We start from the raw sequence: 19,317 nt of genomic DNA on the forward strand, positions 1-19,317 counted from the left end.
GCCGCACCTCTTAAAGGGTGAAATTAATTACTCTGTAGCCAATTCGAGCCTTGGCACGATCTACCTGTAACCAATCAGAGCAATGGAATATTTATAGGGCTGGCCAACTTGTAGCCAATCAGAGCACTGGAACATTTATAGGGCTAGGCCACCCTGTAGCCAGTCAGGGCATTGGAACATTTATAGGGCTAGGCCAACCTGTAGCCAATCACAGCACTGGAACATTTATAGGGCTAGGCCAACCTGAGCATTGGAACATTTACAGGATATAATAACCAGTAGCCAATCAGAGCTTTAGAATATTCACAACAGTAAACCACCCGGGAGTCGATTATGAAATGAGGACAAGACCATGTAATTAAAGCATTATACCACTCACAACACAATAAGTAAGAAGTACAAATAAGAATTGTAACACACATAGCAAAACACATTGGCAAAATGTGTCTCTGAAATGCAGTTTTCCCATCGGGTTGGGGATGGAATCCCAGCGGCCGGGATCTCGAGGATCAGAATACCAACACCGGGATCCCGTCCGCCAGAATGCCTGCAGCAGGGCGAGCGCTAGAAAGCCCCTTGCGGGCTCGCTGTACTTGCTACAGGTTCTATTTCCACTCTATGGGTGTCGCGGACACCCATGAGTGGGAATAGCCCTGGCGCCACTGCCGGCATTCTCGGATCCCGGCGTCAGTATCCTGAATCTCGGGATCCAGACCGCTGGCATATTGACTAAATCCCTTCCCATCCTCCTATTTAGCACATCATTCTCCAGCCCTTATGCTATGTACTTACTCGGATTTGGCTATTTCCTCACTTTGATTATGTGATACTATGAAGCCTATCACTGACGATGAGTCAATCTTTCCGTGCACAGATAGGGTATCTGTCAGTACTTGACCTGGAAAGACAAATCCCTTCCGTATCCATTTGTACAATGACTGACAGGGGCAAGAGGGAAACCTTGCCAGGATTACATATGCCTGGCACTCAGGAAATCCTAGTGACCTGTGTGGGGGAGACACTATAAGGGATATCTGTGCCTATTCCTGTCCAGGATGTTTTCCTTCAGCCGTCTTCAGAACGCGTTCAGGGTTTCTCCAGGACAGGACGGCAGTGAGCTTCCTCCTGGATTGACGTCACAAGTCAAAATCTCCTCTCCTGCCTAAAATTCCTGGTTTTCCAGTGTGAACAGAAATGTTTTACTGTGGTCCGAGGATAATCCCACTAGGCACACAAGGTAATGTTTCACACGCAAAGGCTGCACAGAGGTTCCTATTGAAGCACTTCCCAGGGGTATTCAATTACTTCCTTATTATTTCCTGGAATTGTCCCCTATCACCTCCCCCCTGCTGCCTATCTCTCCGATAAGCTGCACATGCTTTCTCTCAGTGGGTCTGACCTTTATCCCAGCACACATACAAAGAACGCACATGTATCACTGTGGATTGCCTTCATACCTCTAAGTGGAGGTCATTTTTACCACAGTTAAACAGGTTCATCTATAACATACAATTGTTTTACATTGTGTGGGATGTAAGAACATACCTACTCTACTGCACGCCTGATTTTTCAGGCTGTCCCCAGTACCCAGTGAAGAGTGGCCGCATCTCTCGCATCCCACGCGCTCCCTAGTGAAGCGGGCAGAATGAGGAGATTATGGCCCTCATTCCGAGTTGTTCGCTCGCTAGCTACTTTTAGCAGAAATGCAAACACAAAGCCGCCGCCCTCCGGGAGTGTATCTTAGCATAGCAGAATTACTAACGAAAGATCTGCTATTATTAGCAGAATTGCTAACGAAGGCCCTCATTCCGAGCTGTTTGCTCGCTGCTAATTTTAGCAGAATTGCTAATAGGCTAAAATCTGGCAGTTCTTCGCATGCGTATGCACGCGCTAAGCTTATTTACACAAAACTATGCTATTTTACTCACAGGCGAACAAAGCTTTTCAATCGCTCTGCTGATTGATAGGAAGTGGGTGTTTCTGGGCGGAAACTGGCCGTTTTCAGGGTGTGTGCTAAATAACGCAGGCGTGCCAGGTAAAAACGCAGGAGTGGATGGAGAAACGGAGGAGTGGCTGGTCGGACGCTGGGCGACGTCAAACCAGGAACTAAACGGACTGAGGTGATCGCAATCTAGGAGTAGGTCTGGAGTTACTCAGGAACTGCAAGGAAATTGCTTTCGGTAGCAATTCTGCTAATATTAGCAGAATTGCTAATCTTTCGTTAGCAATTGCTAATCTTTCGTTAGCAATTCTGCTATGCTGATACACTCCCGGAGGGTGGCGGCTTTGTGTTTGCATTTCTGCTAAAAGTAGCTAGCGAGCGAACAACTCGGAATGAGGGTCATGGGCCCTCATTCCGAGTTGTTCGCTCGCAAGGCGATTTTAGCAGAGTTACACACGCTAAGCCGCCGCCTACTGGGAGTGAATCTTAGCTTCTTAAAATTGCGAACGATGTATTCGCAATATTGCGATTACAAACTACTTAGCAGTTTCAGAGTAGCTTCAGACTTACTCGGCATCTGCGATCAGTTCACTGCTTGTCGTTCCTGGTTTGACGTCATAAACACACCCAGCGTTCGCCCAGACACTCCCCCGTTTCTCCAGCCACTCCTGCGTTTTTTCCGGAAACGGTAGCGTTTTTATCCACACGCCCATAAAACGCCGTGTTTCCGCCCAGTAACACCCATTTCCTGTCAATCACATTACGATCGCCGGAGCGAAGAAAAAGCCGTGAGTAAAAAAACTATCTTCATAGCAAAATTACTTGTCGCAGTGCGAACATTGCGCATGCGTACTAAGCAGAAAAACGCTGCGATGCGAAGAAAATTACCGAGCGAACGACTCGGAATGAGGGCCATTATACTAAATGGAGCCATCATAATGCAGTCAACTTTGCACAATTACCAACATAAAGGGGAAAAGGGGAGACTGATGAAGGCCTCACCTTACATAGGAGGAGTGGTAGAACAATTATAGCACTTGTTTGTTTAAAGACATTTTTTGTATAAAGAAATATTACATTTCAAACACAACCAGAGCGTGATATGTGTAGTGAGATGGCCTGTGGGCTGGTTTCCGGAGGCTTTGAGTGTGTTGAAATAGGCCACATATAGCATGTCAGCTATAATAGGAGTCAAATGTCAGATTGCATTCATCTCTCTGCCCCAAGGCCTATATACTGTTTCACAAATTACTATGGTGCATTCCTATTACATCGGCCTGATTGTTACTTTCTCTATCGTCCTAAGTGGATGCTGGGGTTCCTGAAAGGACCATGGGGAATAGCGGCTCCGCAGGAGACAGGGCACAAAAGTAAAGCTTTTACAGGTCAGGTGGTGTGTACTGGCTCCTCCCCCTATGACCCTCCTCCAGACTCCAGTTAGATTTTTGTGCCCGGCCGAGAAGGGTGCAATTCTAGGTGGCTCTCATAAAGAGCTGCTTAGAGAGTTTAGCTTAGGTTTTTTATTTTACAGTGATTCCTGCTGGCAACAGGATCACTGCAACGAGGGACAGAGGGGAGAAGAAGTGAACTCACCTGCGTGCAGGATGGATTGGCTTCTTGGCTACTGGACATGAAGCTCCAGAGGGACGATCACAGGTACAGCCTGGATGGTCACCGGAGCCACGCCGCCGGCCCCCTCACAGATGCTGAAGCAAGAAGAGGTCCAGAATCGGCGGCTGAAGACTCCTGCAGTCTTCTTAAGGTAGCGCACAGCACTGCAGCTGTGCGCCATTTTCCTCTCAGCACACTTCACACGGCAGTCACTGAGGGTGCAGGGCGCTGGGGGGGGGCGCCCTGGGAGGCAAATGTAAACCTTTAAAAAGGCTAAAAATACCTCACATATAGCCCCAGAGGCTATATGGAGATATTTACCCCTGCCTAAATGTACTAAATAGCGGGAGACGAGCCCGCCGGAAAAGGGGCGGGGCCTATCTCCTCAGCACACGGCGCCATTTTCTGTCACAGCTCCGCTGGTCAGGAAGGCTCCCAGGTCTCTCCCCTGCACTGCACTACAGAAACAGGGTATAACAGAGAGGGGGGGCAAAATAAATGGCAATATATTACTATAAAAGCAGCTATAAGGGAGCACTTAATCATAAGGCTATCCCTGTCATATATAGCACTTTTTGGTGTGTGCTGGCAGACTCTCCCTCTGTCTCCCCAAAGGGCTAGTGGGTCCTGTCTTCGTATAGAGCATTCCCTGTGTGTCTGCTGTGTGTCGGTACGTGTGTGTCGACATGTATGAGGACGTTATTGGTGTGGAGGCGGAGCAATTGCCAAATATGAGGATGTCACCTTCTAGGGGGTCGACACCAGAATGGATGCCTTTATTTGTGGAATTACGGGATAGCGTCAACTCGCTTAAGCAGTCGTTTGCCGACATGAGGCGGCCGGACACTCACTTAGTGCCTGTCCAGGCGCCTCAAACACCGTCAGGGGCTGTAAAACGCCCCTTGCCTCAGTCGGTCGACACAGACCCAGACACAGGCACTGATTCCGGTAGTGAAGGTGACGAATCAACCGTATTTTCCAAAAGGGCCACACGTTATATGATTTTGGCAATAAAGGAGATGTTACATTTAGCTGATACTACAGGTACCACTAAACAGGGTATTATGTGGGGTGTGAAAAAACTACCAGTAGTTTTTACCGAATCAGAAGAATTAAATGACGTGTGTGATGAAGCGTGGGGTGCCCCGATAAAAAACTGCTAATTTCAAAGAAGTTATTGGCTTTATACCCTTTCCCGCCAGAGGTTAGGGAGCGCTGGGAAACACCTCCTAGGGTGGACAAAGCGCTAACACGCTTATCAAAACAAGTGGCGTTACCCTCTCCTGAGACGGCCGCACTTAAAGATCCATCAGATAGGAGGATGGAAAATATCCAAAAAGGTATATACACACATGCAGGTGTTATACTACGACCAGCTATTGCGACTGCCTGGATGTGCAGTGCTGGGGTAGTTTGGTCAGAGTCCCTGATCGAAAATATTGATACCCTGGACAGGGACAATATTTTACTGTCGTTAGAACAAATAAAGGATGCATTTCTTTATATGCGTGATGCACAGAGAGATATCTGCACACTGGCATCACGGGTAAGTGCTATGTCCATTTCGGCCAGAAGAGCTTTATGGACACGACAGTGGACAGGCGATGCGTAGAGGAGTTATTTGGGGTCGGTCTATCGGATTTGGTGGCCACGGCTACGGCCGGGAAATCCACCTTTCTACCTCAAGTCACTCCCCAACAGAAAAAGGCACCGACCTTTCAACCGCAGCCTTTTCGTTCCTTTAAAAATAAGAGAGCAAAGGGCTATTCATATCTGCCACGAGGCAGAGGACGAGGGAAGAGACAGCAACAGGCAGCTCCTTCCCAGGAACAGAAGCCCTCCCCGGCTTCTACAAAAGCCTCAGCATGACGCTGGGGCTTCGCAAGCGGACTCGGGGGCGGTAGGCGGTCGTCTCAAGAATTACAGCGCGCAGTGGGCTCACTCGCAGGTAAATCCCTGGATCCTGCAGATAATATCTCAGGGGTACAGGTTGAAATTAGAGACAGAGCCACCTCGCCGTTTCCTGAAGTCTGCTTTACCAACGTCCCCCTCAGAAAGGGAGACGGTTTTGGAAGCCATTCACAAGCTGTATTCTCAGCAGGTGATAGTCAAGGTACCTCTTCTACAACAAGGGAAGGGGTATTATTCCACTCTTTTTGTGGTACCGAAGCCGGATGGCTCGGTAAGGCCTATTCTAAATCTGAAGTCCTTGAACCTGTACATAAAGAAGTTCAAGTTCAAGATGGAGTCACTCAGAGCAGTGATAGCGAACCTGGAAGAAGGGGACTTTATGGTATCCTTGGACATCAAGGATGCGTATCTCCACGTTCCAATTACCCCTCACACCAGGGGTACCTCAGGTTCGTTGTACAAAACTGTCACTATCAGTTTCAGACGCTGCCGTTTGGTTTGTCCACGGCACCTCGGGTCTTTACAAAGGTAATGGCCGAGATAATATTTCTTCTTCGAAGAAAAGGCGTATTAATTATCCCATACTTGGACGATCTCCTAATAAGGGCAAGGTCCAGAGAACAGCTAGAGATGGGTTTAGCACTATCTCGAGAGGTGCTAAAGCAGCATGGATGGATTCTGAATATTCCAAAATCCCAATTAATGCCGACAACTCGTCTGCTGTTCCTGGGGATGATTCTGGACACAGTTCAGAAAAGGTTTTTCTTCCCGAAGAAAAAGCCAAGGAGTTATCTGACCTGGTCAGGAACCTCCTAAAACCAGGAAAGGTGTCTGTACATCAATGCACAAGAGTCCTGGGAAAAAATGGTAGCTTCTTACGAAGCAATCCCTTTCGGCAGATTCCATGCAAAGGGATCTGTTGGACAAATGGTCAGGGTCGCATCTTCAGATGCACCTGCGGATAACCCTGTCGCCGAGGACAAGGGTATCCCTTCTGTGGTGGTTGCAGGAGGCTCATCTATTGGAGGGCCGCAGATTCGGCATGCAGGATTGGATCCTGGTGACCACGGGTGCCAGCCAGAGAGGCTGGGGAGCAGTCACACAGGGAAGAAATTTCCAGGGAGTGTGGTCGAGCCTGAAAAAGTCTCTTCACATAAGCATTCTGGAACTAAGAGCAATCTACAATGCTCTAAGCCAGGCGGAACCTCTGCTTCAAGGAAGACCGGTGTTGATCCAGTCGGACAACATCACGGCAGTCGCCCATGTAAACAGACAGGGCGGCACAAGAAGCAGGAGGGCAATGGCAGAAGCTGCCAGGATCCTTCGCTGGGCGGAGAATCACGTGATAGCACTGTCAGCAGTATTCATCCCGGGCGTGGACAACTGGGAAGCAGACTTCCTCAGCAGACACGACCTTCACCCGGGAGAGTGGAGACTTCATCCAGAAGTTTTCCACATGCTATTAAACCGTTGGGTAAAACCAATGGTGGACATGATGGCGTCTCGCCTCAACAAAACACTGGACAGGTATTGCGCCAGGTCAAGAGATCCGCAGGCAATAGCTGTGGACGCGCTGGTAACACCTTGGGTGTACCAGTCGGTATATGTGTTTCCTCCTCTGCCTCTCATACCAAAGGTATTGAGGATTATACGGCAAAGTGGAGTAAGACTAGTGGCTCCGGATTGGCCAAGAAGGACTTGGTACCCGGAACTTCAAGAGATGGTCACGGACGATCCGTGGCCTCTACTTCTGAGAAGGGACCTGCTTCAGCAGGGTACTTGTCTTTTTCAAGACTTACCGCGGCTGCGTTTGACGGCATGGCGTTTGAATGCCAGATCCTAAAAGGAAAAGGCATTCCAGAAGAAGTCATTCCTACCTTGATAAAGGCAAGGAAGGAAGTCACCGCGAAGCATTATCGCCGTATTTGGCGAAAATGTTGCGTGGTGCGAGCAGCGGAGTGCTCCGATGGAGGAATTTCAACTGGGTCGTTTTCCTACATTTCCTGCAATCAGGATTGTCTATGGGTCTCAAATTGGGATCTATTAAGGTTCAAATTTCGGCCCTATCAATATTCTTCCAAAAAGAATTGGCCTCAGTCCCTGAGGTCCAGATTTTTATCAAAGGAGTACTGCATATACAGCCTCCTGTGGTGCCTAAGGTGGCACCGTGGGATCTAAATGTAGTTTTAGATTTCCTCAAATCAAATTGGTTTGAACCACTAAAGAAGGTGGATTTGAAATATCTCACATGGAAAGTGACTATGTTACTGGCCCTGGCTTCGGCCGGGAGAGTATCTGAACTGGCGGCTTTGTTTTATAAAAGCCCTTATTTAATTTTCCATTCGACATAGGGCAGAGCTGCGGACGCGTCCGCATTTTCTCCCTAAGGTGGTATCAGCGTTTCACCTGAACCAGCCTATTGTAGTGCCTGCGGCTACAGACGACTTGAAGGACTCCAAGTTGTTGGACGTTGTCAGAGCCTTAAAAATATACATTTAAAGGACGGCTGGAGTCAGAAAATCTGACTCGCTGTTTATACTGTATGCACCCAACAAGTTGGGTGCACCTGCTTCTAAGCAGTCGATTGCTCGTTGGATTTGTAACAAAATTCAACTTGTACATTCTGTGGCAGGCCTGCCACAGCCTAAATCTGTTAAGGCCCATTCCGCAAGGAAGGTGGGCTCATCTTGGGCGGCTGCCCGAGGGGTCTCGGCATTACTACTCTGCCGAGCAGCTACGTGGTCAGGGGAGAACACGTTTGTAAATTTTTACAAATTTGATACCCTGGCAAAGGAGGACCTGGAGTTCTCTCATTCGGTGCTGCAGAGTCATCCGCACTCTCCCGCCCGTTTGGGAGCTTTGGTATAATCCCCATGGTCCTTTCAGGAACCCCAGCATCCACTTAGGACGATAGAGAAAATAAGAATTTACTTACCGATAATTCTATTTCTCGGAGTCCGTAGTGGATGCTGGGCGCCCATCCCAAGTGCGGATTATCTGCAATACTTGTACATAGTTATTGTTAACTAATTCGGGTTATTGTTTAGGAAGCCATCTTTCAGAGGCTCCTCTGTTATCATACTGTTAACTGGGTTTAGATCACAAGTTGTACGGTGTGATTGGTGTGGCTGGTATGAGTCTTACCCGGGATTCAAAATCCTCCCTTATTGTGTACGCTCGTCCGGGCACAGTACCTAACTGGAGTCTGGAGGAGGGTCATAGGGGGAGGAGCCAGTACACACCACCTGACCTGTAAAAGCTTTACTTTTGTGCCCTGTCTCCTGCGGAGCCGCTATTCCCCATGGTCCTTTCAGGAACCCCAGCATCCACTACGGACTCCGAGAAATAGAATTATCGGTAAGTAAATTCTTATTTTAACGCTTGGGACATCTGTTGGGCGACTTACACCTCGCTGAGATTACTAAAGGAGCGATTCTGTCTCATTTGCTGCAAATCTCTTTCTATTATATACAGTGACGTGAAACTCCTGGGAATACGCTGTTATCTTGTCTGTCTTGCAAAATCACAACTTATCACATCTGTCATATAGAATAGAACCAACAGTAGTTGAGAGATAACTGGGCGACACAATGTTTTATATATATATATATATATATTTATTTATTATATATATTTTTGTTTTGCGTACATTGGTGGAAACAGAAGACCAATGCAGACTTTGTGGCCCATTTATCAAATAATCTGTGCAACTTTATCCCAGAAAACACCCGTTTTCGGGCATTGGCCACAAATATTAAGTATCCCTGGAATGTAAGAAGGAGGGAGCGCAGCAGGTATTGGAGATGCCTCCATTTCTGCCCGCAGCCGCATCCCCCATCGGTTTCTACGGGGTATGTGATGCTGCCCGATGTATCGATGGGCCTAATTCAGACCTGATCACTGTTGTGCGAAATCGCAAAGCGGACGATTGTCAAACGACTGCGCATGTATATGCACCTCAATGTGCAGGTGCGACGCCAAACAGCAACAGAATGTTGCAAAAATTTCTATTGCTAGGCGAACACAGGCTGATTGACCGGATGGAGACGTTAGTGGGTGGTAACTGGCCGTTTTCTGGGAGTGTCAGGAAAATGCAGGTGTTCCCAAACGTTTTCTGGGAGGGTGTTGATGTCAGCTCCGGCCCCGAACAGCCTGATTCTGTAGACTGGAAAAATCATTCGATGGTGAGTGAGTTGCGAACAGATTTGCAGCTGTCCGTTGTCTGGTGAAGTTTTCGCACGGCATATGCATGCATTTGCACACTTGCACGGGGCGGGTTTTCATCTCTATGGGCTACGTATCACGGAAAGTAGATCTGGCTGGGTTCCCCGCATCCCCTCAGCTGCGCATACTTAGGACCCCTGCTGGCCCGCAGAGCACATCGCAGGGACAGGGGCTACTTTCGCAGCCCTCGTCCCTGCAGGTGCTGGGTGATACATTCACCTGATAGGTTCACCTGCTGGGTGGGGCGCTAATCCACCGCTGTGCATGGTAGAAGTAGAGGGTGTGTTAGAAGTAGTGATGAGCGGGTTCGGATCCTCGGGATCCGAACCCGCCCGAACTTCACCTTTTTTTGCACGGGTCCGAGCAACTCGGGTCCTCCCGCCTTGCTCGGTTAACCCGAGCGCGCCCGAACGTCATCATCCCGCGGTCGGATTCTCGCGAGATTCGTATTCTATATAAGGAGCCGCGCGTCGCCACCATTTTTCACTCGTGCATTGGAGATGATAGTGAGAGGACGTGGCTGGCGTCCTCTCAGTTTCTATGTTCAGTGGGCTGCAAATATCTGTGCTCAGTGTGCTGCAAATATCTGTGCTCAGTGTGCTGCAAATATCTGTGCTCAGTGTGCTGCAAGTGCAAATATCTACGTTCTCTGCCTGAAAAACGCTCCATATCTGTGCTCAGTGTGCTGCAAATATCTGTGCTCAGTGTGCTAATTGCTATATTGTGGGGACTGGGGACCAGCAGTATTATATAGTAGGAGGACAGTGCAGAGTTTTGCTGACCAGTAACCACCAGTATTATACGTTCTCTGTCTGAAAAACGCTCCATATCTGTGCTGCATTTTAGTATATAGTAGGAGGACAGTGCAGAATTTTGCTGACCACCAGTATAACTATATATATAGCAGTACGGTACAGTAGTCCACTGCTCTACCTCTGTGTCGTCAAGTATACTATCCCATCCATACCTGTGGTGCATTTCAGTTTTGCACAGTTTGCTGACCACCAGTATATAATATATAGCAGTACGGTACAGTAGGCCACTGCTCTACCTACCTCTGTGTCGTCAAGTATACTATCCATCCATACCTGTGGTGCATTTCAGTTTTGCACAGTTTGCTGACCACCAGTATATAATATATAGCAGTACGGTACAGAAGGCCACTGCTCTACCTACCTCTGTGTCGTCAAGTATACTATCCATCCATACCTGTGGTGCATTTCAATTTTGCACAGTTTGCTGACCACCAGTATATAATATATAGCAGTACGGTACAGAAGGCCACTGCTCTACCTACCTCTGTGTCGTCAAGTATACTATCCATCCATACCTGTGGTGCATTTCAGTTTTGTACAGTTTGCTGACCACCAGCATATAATATATAGCAGTACGGTACAGTAGGCCACTGCTCTACCTACCTCTGTGTCGTCAAGTATACTATCCATCCATACCTGTGGTGCATTTCAGTTTTGCACAGTTTGCTGACCACCAGTATATAATATATAGCAGTACGGTACAGTAGGCCACTGCTCTACCTACCTCTGTGTCGTCAAGTATACTATCCATCCATACCTGTGGTGCATTTCAGTTTTGCACAGTTTGCTGACCACCAGTATATAATATATAGCAGTACGGTACAGTAGGCCACTGCTCTACCTACCTCTGTGTCGTCAAGTATACTATCCATCCATACCTGTGGTGCATTTCAGTTTTGCACAGTTTGCTGACCACCAGTATATAATATATAGCAGTACGGTACAGTAGGCCACTGCTCTACCTACCTCTGTGTCGTCAAGTATACTATCCATCCATACCTGTGGTGCATTTCAGTTTTTGTGCGCAGTATATATAGTAGTAGGCCATTGCTATTGATAAATATATTACTGGCATATAATTCCACACATTAAAAAATGGAGAACAAAAATGTGGAGGGTAAAATAGGGAAAGATCAAGATCCACTTCCACCTCATGCTGAAGCTGCAGCCACTAGTCATGGCCGAGACGATGAAATGTCATCAACGTCGTCTGCCAAGGCCGATGCCCAATGTCATAGTAGAGAGCATGTAAAATCCAAAAAACAAAAGTTCAGTAAAATGACCCAAAAATCAAAATTAAAATCGTCTGAGGAGAAGCGTAAACTTGCCAATATGCCATTTACGACACGGAGTGGCAAGGAACGGCTGAGGCCCTGGCCTATGTTCATGGCTAGTGGTTCAGCCTCACATGAGGATGGAAGCACTCATCCTCCTGCTAGAAAATTTAAAAGACTTAAGATGGCAAAAGCACAGCAAAGAACTGTGCGTTCTTCTAAATCACAAATCCCCAAGGAGAGTCCAATTGTGTCGGTTGCGATGCCTGACCTTCCCAACACTGGACGGGAAGAGGTGGCGCCTTCCACCATTTGCACGCCCCCTGCAAGTGCTGGAAGGAACACCCGCAGTCCAGTTCCTGATAGTCAAATTGAAGATGTCACTGTTGAAGTACACCAGGATGAGGATATGGGTGTTGCTGGCACTGGGGAGGAAATTGACAAGGAGGATTCTGAAGGTGAGGTGGTTTGTTTAAGTCAGGCACCTGGGGAGACACCTGTTGTCCGTGGGACGAATATGGCCATCGACATGCCTGGTCAAAATACAAAAAAAAATCACCTCTTCGGTGTGGAATTATTTCAACAGAAATGCGGACAACTGGTGTCAAGCCGTGTGTTGCCTTTGTCAAGCTGTAATAAGTAGGGGTAAGGACGTTAACCACCTAGGAACATCCTCCCTTATACGTCACCTGGAGCGCATTCATCAGAAGTCATTGACAAGTTCAAAAACTTTGGGTGACAGCGGAAGCAGTCCACTGCCAACTAAATCCCTTCCTCTTGTAACCAAGCTCCTGCAAACCACACCACCAACTCCCTCAGTGTCAATTTCCTCCTTAGACAGGAAAGCCAATAGTCCTGCAGGCCATGTCACTGTCAAGTCTGACGAGTCCTCTCCTGCCTGGGATTCCTCCGATGCATCCTTGAGTGTAACACCTACTGCTGCTGGCGCTGCTGTTGTTGCTGCTGGGAGTCGATCCCAGAGGGGAAGTCGGAAGACCACTTGTACTACTTCCAGTAAGCAATTGACTGTCCAACAGTCCTTTGCGAGGAAGATGAAATATCACAGCAGTCCTCCTGCTGCAAAGCGGATAACTCAGGCCTTGGCAGCCTGGGTGGTGAGAAACGTGTTTCCGGTATCCACCGTTAATTCACAGGGAACTAGAGAATTGATTGAGGTACTGTGACACCGGTACCAAATACCATCTAGGTTCCATTTCTCAAGGCAGGCGATACCGAAAATGTACACAGACGTCAGAAAAAGAGTCACCAGTGTCCTAAAAAATGCAGTTGTAACCAATGTCCACTTAACCACGGACATGTGGACAAGTGGACCAGGGCAGACTCAGGACTATATGACTGTGACAGCCCACTGGGTAGATGTATTGCCTCCCGCAGCAGGAACAGCAGCGGCGGCACCAGTAGCAGCATCTCGCAAACGCCAACTCGTTCCTAGGCAGGCTACCCTTTGTATCACCGCTTTCCATAAGAGGCACACAGCTGACAACCTCTTACGGAAACTGAGGAAGATCATCGCTGAATGGCTTACCCCAATTGGACTCTCCTGGGGATTTGTGACATCGGACACCACCACCAATATTGTGCGTGCATTACATCTGGGCAAATTCCAGCATGTCCCATGTTTTGCACATACATTGAATTTGGTGGTGCAGAATTATTTAAAAAACGACAGGGGCGTGCAAGAGATGCTGTCGGTGGCCCAAAGAATTGCGGGCCACTTTCGGCATTCAGCCACCATGTGCCGAAGACTGGAGCACCAGCAAACACTCCTGAACCTGCCCTGCCATCATCTGAAGCAAGAGGTGGTAACGAGGTGGAATTCAACCCTCTATATGCTTCAGAGGATGGAGGAGCAGCAAAATGCCATTCAAGCCTATACAGCTACCTATGATATAGGCAAAGGAGGGGGAATGCACCTGACTCAAGCGCAGTGGAGAATGATTTCAACGTTGTGCAAGGTTCTGCAACCCTTTGAACTTGCCACACGTGAAGTCAGTTCAGACACTGCCAGCCTGTCATTCCCCTCATCAGGCTTTTGCAGAAGAAGCTGGAGAGATTGAAGGAGGAGCTAAAACAGAGCGATTCCGCTAGGCATGTGGGACTTGTGGATGGAGCCCTTAATTCGCTTAACCAGGATTCACGGGTGGTCAATCTGTTGAAATCAGAGCACTACATTTTGGCCACTGTGCTCGATCCTAGATTTAAAACCTACGTTGTATCTCTCTTTCCGGCAGACACAAGTCTGCAGAGGTTCAAAGACCTGCTGGTGTGAAAATTGTCAAGTCAAGCGGAACGTGACCCGTCAACAGCTCCTCCTTCACATTCTCCCGCAACTGGGGCTGCGAGGAAAAGGCTAAGAATTCCGAGCTCACCCGCTGGCGGTGATGCAGGGCAGTCTGGAGCGAGTGCTGACATCTGGTCCGGACTGAAGGACCTGCCAACAATTACTGACATGTCGTCTACTGTAACTGCATATGATTCTCTCACTATTGAAAGAATGGTGGAGGATTATATGAGTGACTGCATCCAAGTAGGCACGTCAGACAGTCCGTACGTATACTGGCAGGAAAAAGAGGCAATTTGGAGGCCCTTGCACAAACTGGCTTTATTCTACCTAAGTTGCCCTCCCTCCAGTGTGTACTCCGAAAGAGTGTTTAGTGCAGCCGCTCACCTTGTCAGCAATCGGCGTACGAGGTTACTTCCAGAAAATGTGGAGAAGATGATGTTCATCAAAATGAATTATAATCAATTCCTCCGTGGAGACATTCACCAGCAGCAATTGCCTCCACAAAGTACACAGGGACCTGAGATGGTGGATTCCAGTGGGGACGAATTAATAATCTGTGAGGAGGGGGATGTACACAGTGAAAGGGGTGAGGAATCGGACGATGAGGAGGAGGTGGACATCTTGCCTCTGTAGAGCCAGTTTGTGCAAGGAGAGATTGATTGCTTCTTTTTTGGTGGGGGCCCAAACCAACCAGTCATTTCAGTCACAGTTGTGTGGCAGACCCTGTCGCTGAAATGATGGGTTTGTTAAAGTGTGCATGTCCTGTTTATCCAACATATGGGTGGGTGGGAGGGCCCAAGGACAATTCCATCTTGCACCTCTTTTTTCTTTCATTTTTATTTGCATCTTGTGCTGTTTGGGTACTATTTTTTGAAGTGCCATCCTGTTTGACACTGCAGTGCCACTCCTAGATGGGCCAGGTGTTTGTGTCGGCCACTTGGGTCGCTTAGCTTAGTCACAGCTACCTCATTGCGCCTCTTTTTTTCTTTGCATCATGTGCTGTTTTGGGACTATTTTTTTGAAGTGCCATCCTGTCTGACACTGCAGTGCCACTCCTAGATGGGCCAGGTGTTTGTGTCGGCCACTTGGGTCGCTTAGCTTAGTCACACAGCTACCTCATTGCGCCTCTTTTTTTCTTTGCATCATGTGCTGTTTGGGGACAATTTTTTTAATCTGCTATCCTGTCTGACACTGCACTGCCACTCCTTGATGGGCCAGGTGTTTGTGTCGGCCACTTGGGTCGCTTAGCTTAGTCACACAGCTACCTCATTGCGCCTCTTTTTTTCTTTGCATCATGTGCTGTTTGGGGACTATTTTTTTGAAGTGCCATCCTGTCTGACACTGCAGTGCCACTCCTAGATGGGCCAGGTGTTTGTGTCGGCCACTTGGGTCGCTTAGCTTAGTCACACAGCTACCTCATTGCGCCTCTTTTTTTCTTTGCATCATGCGCTGTTTGGGGACAATTTTTTTAATCTGCCATCCTGTCTGACACTGCAGTGCCACTCCTAGATGGGCCAGGTGTTTGTGTCGGCCACTTTAGTCGCTTTGCTTAGTCACACAGCTACCTCATTGCGCCTCTTTTTTTCTTTGCATCATGTGCTGTTTGGGGACTATTTTTTTGAAGTGCCATCCTGTCTGACACTGCAGTGCCACTCCTAGATGGGCCAGGTGTTTGTGTCGGCCACTTGGGTCGCTTAGCTTAGTCACACAGCTACCTCATTGCGCCTCTTTTTTTCTTTGCATCATGTGCTGTTTGGGGACTATTTTTTTGAAGTGCCATCCTGTCTGACACTGCAGTGCCACTCCTAGATGGGCCAGGTGTTTGTGTCGGCCACTTGGGTCGCTTAGCTTAGTCACACAGCTACCTCATTGCGCCTCTTTTTTTCTTTGCATCATGTGCTGTTTGGGGACTATTTTTTGAAGTGCCATCCTGTCTGACACTGCAGTGCCACTCCTAGATGGGCCAGGTGTTTGTGTCGGCCACTTGGGTCGCTTAGCTTAGTCACACAGCTACCTCATTGTGCCTCTTTTTTTCTTTGCATCATGTGCTGTTTGGGGACAATTTTTTTAATCTGCCATCCTGTCTGACACTGCAGTGCCACTCCTAGATGGGCCAGGTGTTTGTGTCGGCCACTTGGATCGATTAGCTTAGTCATCCAGCGACCTTGGTGCAAATTTTAGGACTAAAAATAATATTGTGAGGTGTTCAGAATAGACTGGAAATTAGTGTAAATTATGGTTATTGAGGTTAATAATACTATGGGATCAAAATGACCCCCAAATTCTATGATTTAAGCTGTTTTTGAGGGTTTTTTTGTAAAAAAAAACACCCGAATCCGACAAAAAATTTTCAGAGAGGTTTTGCCAAAACGCGTCCGAATCCAAAACATGGCCGCGGAACCGAATCCAAAACCAAAACACAAAACCCGAAAAATTTCCGGTGCACATCACTAGTTAGGGGGGTATGGTAGAAAAATAGGGTATGAGAGAAGTATAGGGATCCCGGCCAACAGGGCCACCATACCGCTGCCGGTATATCGGCGTGGTAGGTGCTTCCCCCTTCACGACATCCATAGAGGGAGAATAGAACCTGTGGCGAGCGTAGCTTGCCACCGAGCCTGCAAGGGACTTTGTTGCGCTCGCCCCCCTGCTGGCATTCTGCTGCTCGGGATGCCGATGTCAGGTTCCTGACGTTTGGCATCCCGGGCAGCGGGATCTCATACCGATCCCGTAGAAAGAGGAGGTGTAGTAGAATTAGCAGGTGTGGTAGAAGTAGGGGGTATGGTAGAAGGGGGGTATGATAGAAGAATAGGGTATGAGAGAAGCAGTAACGCCGCCCCAGGCAGGATTTTTGCCTGGGGTGCCGCTGTCCTGAGGGTGCCGCGCGGTGCGCCTGACGTCATCGCGCAGCATTGTGGGAGCGGCCATAGATGCTAGAAGTCATAACTGATCTCTAGTGTCTGCGCAGTGCTATGGGAGAGGTGTAATGACATCTCTCCCATAGATCCGAGGAGCGGTGGCCGGAGATGGAGGACAGCAGCAGTCAGGAAGCAGGAGCAAGGATGGTGAGTATTTTATTTATTTATTTATTTTTTGGAAAGCGGCGCTACTGGGGGCACAACTACTGAGGGCACAGCTACAGGGGGCACATTACTGGGGGCACAACTACTGAGGGCACAACTACTGAGGGCATAGTACTGAGGGCAAAACTATTGGAGGCACAGTACTGGGGGCAAAACTACTGGAGGCAAAACTACTGGAGGCACAACTACTGAGGGCACAGCTACAGGGGGCCTAACTGTGACCACGCCCCTTCCCCATGAAGCCTCGCCCCTATTTTGCACTAACCCTATTTTACCTCTCGGGGTGGGGAGCGCCAAAGGAACTTTCGCCCTGGGCGCCAAAAGGTCTAGAACCGGCCCTGGAAAGAAGTAAAAGTGTGGTAGAAAGAGGAGGTGTAGTAGAATTAGCAGCAGTGGTAGGAGTAGGGGGTATGGTAGAATAATAGTGTATGGTAGCAGTAGGGTATGATAGAAGTAGAGTATGTAGTAGAAGCAGAGCTGTAGAGAGTGGTGCTTGGCCTGGGGTCTGTGGGGGGGCGTGGCCTATTGCGCAGGTAGCGGCCAATGACCAGCCTGGGGCTGGTTTGCACTACGACAGGTAGACCCCATTGTTTATGCAGAATTAGGATAGTTCTGAAACATACATTAATGACAGATTACAGCACATTTGTTCCTGAACGTTCTCGATGCCCAAAGTGTGCAGTGCGGGCTCAGGTGGTAGCAATCCATTGCACACTAACAAATGTAACATGTTCAGGGTCATACAGCGCATTGAATGGGACTTTTAGTGCTCGCCACACACTTTCTACACAAATATAATATACCGAGCCGAACGCAGAAGTGGCGATAGCTGCGTCAGTGACACCCCCACCTCTGGGATCCCGCACCCTGTTACTTCCCAGGAACGCCCACTGTAAAGCACTTTCTCTGCGTCCGGGATAAAGACGCAGTACAACTTGGACACATGAAAACATTGGTCGCTTGTGTGCGTCACTTCCACTGCATCCGCCTCTGAATCACCTGTTAGCGCAACATAGCTTGCTGCGTCATTTCTCCCGGCATATGCTCAGAAAGCGATTGCACGCACATTAGGAGAGAAGGATGAGAGAGGCAGAACGGGCGTGGAAAGGTGCGCTCTTACCTAGGCATCTGTCAGTAAGGGTGTCTTTACGCAGAGGCGTCTCTTGCAGACCATCAAGTAGGCGCATAAACACGTGTTATTGCGCATTGATGATGACTTGTGGTAAACTAGAAACAAAGGGGGTTATTCCGAGTTGTTCGCTCGTTGCTGATTTTCGCTATACTGCGATTAGTCGCTTACTGCGCATGCGCAAGGTTCGCAGAGCGCATGCGCTTAGTTATTTTACACAAAAGTTAGGTATTTTACTCACGGCATTACGAAGCTTTTTCATTGCTGTGCTGATCGTAGTGTGATTGACAGGAAGTGGGTGTTTCAGGGCGGAAACTGGCCGTTTTATGGGAGTGTGCGGAAAAACGCAGGCGTTCTAGTTGCAAAACGCAGGAGTGGCTGGAGAAACGGGGGAGTGGTTGGGCAAACGCTGGGTGTGTTTGTGACGTCAAACCAGGAACGAAAAGGACTGAGCTGGTCGCAATGGCAGAGCAAGTCCCGAGCTACTCAGAAACTGCCAAGAAATTTCTATTCGCAATTCTGCTAATCTTTCGTTCCCACTTCTGCTAAGCTAAGATACACTCCCAGAGGGCGGCGGCTTAGCGTGTGCAATGCTGCTAAAAGCAGCTAGTGAACGAACAACTCGGAATCACCCCCATAAGCTGCTGATCTGAGGTTCACACGTTTTAGACATGGGCGCAAATACACTAATTTTTGTGTGCACTTTTTATTTTTACTTGTCATCTACGCCCATTTTGCTTAAACGCTCAGCTTGGAGTGTTTTGCCCACAATAGCGAGGAAAGTTGTCAAAGTGAATTGCTGAACATGTATCACTGGGAATTTAATAGTCCCCTTGGTGGACGCTGCAGCCGACACAACACACGCGGGGAATCTGTTCTGTTTTGCTACTTGCTGTTTCCCTGGCACAGGCTGAGCGCTATTCATAGCTGCATTGTGCGCTTTCCTGTTTGTTTAAAATATGTCCCTTAAAACCACTTTTGAAATTTGTTTTGAAATGAAGAAGACCGGATCTATTCCTGAGG

General features: G+C 48.3%; 1 long non-coding RNA gene across 1 annotated transcript in view; it reads left to right on the forward strand.

Moving 5' to 3' along the window:
- The first annotated feature begins 941 nt into the window (after positions 1–941).
- Positions 942–19,317, forward strand: part of LOC134911853 (uncharacterized) — a 72,742-nt gene continuing 54,366 nt past the window's right edge. The window contains exon 1 of the long non-coding RNA XR_010176900.1: positions 942–1,237. This is a non-coding gene — a long non-coding RNA (uncharacterized LOC134911853). The remainder of the gene's footprint in view (positions 1,238–19,317) is intronic.

The sequence above is a fragment of the Pseudophryne corroboree genome, chromosome 4 (genome assembly GCF_028390025.1).
Source record: "Pseudophryne corroboree isolate aPseCor3 chromosome 4, aPseCor3.hap2, whole genome shotgun sequence".
Taxonomy (NCBI): domain Eukaryota; kingdom Metazoa; phylum Chordata; class Amphibia; order Anura; family Myobatrachidae; genus Pseudophryne; species Pseudophryne corroboree.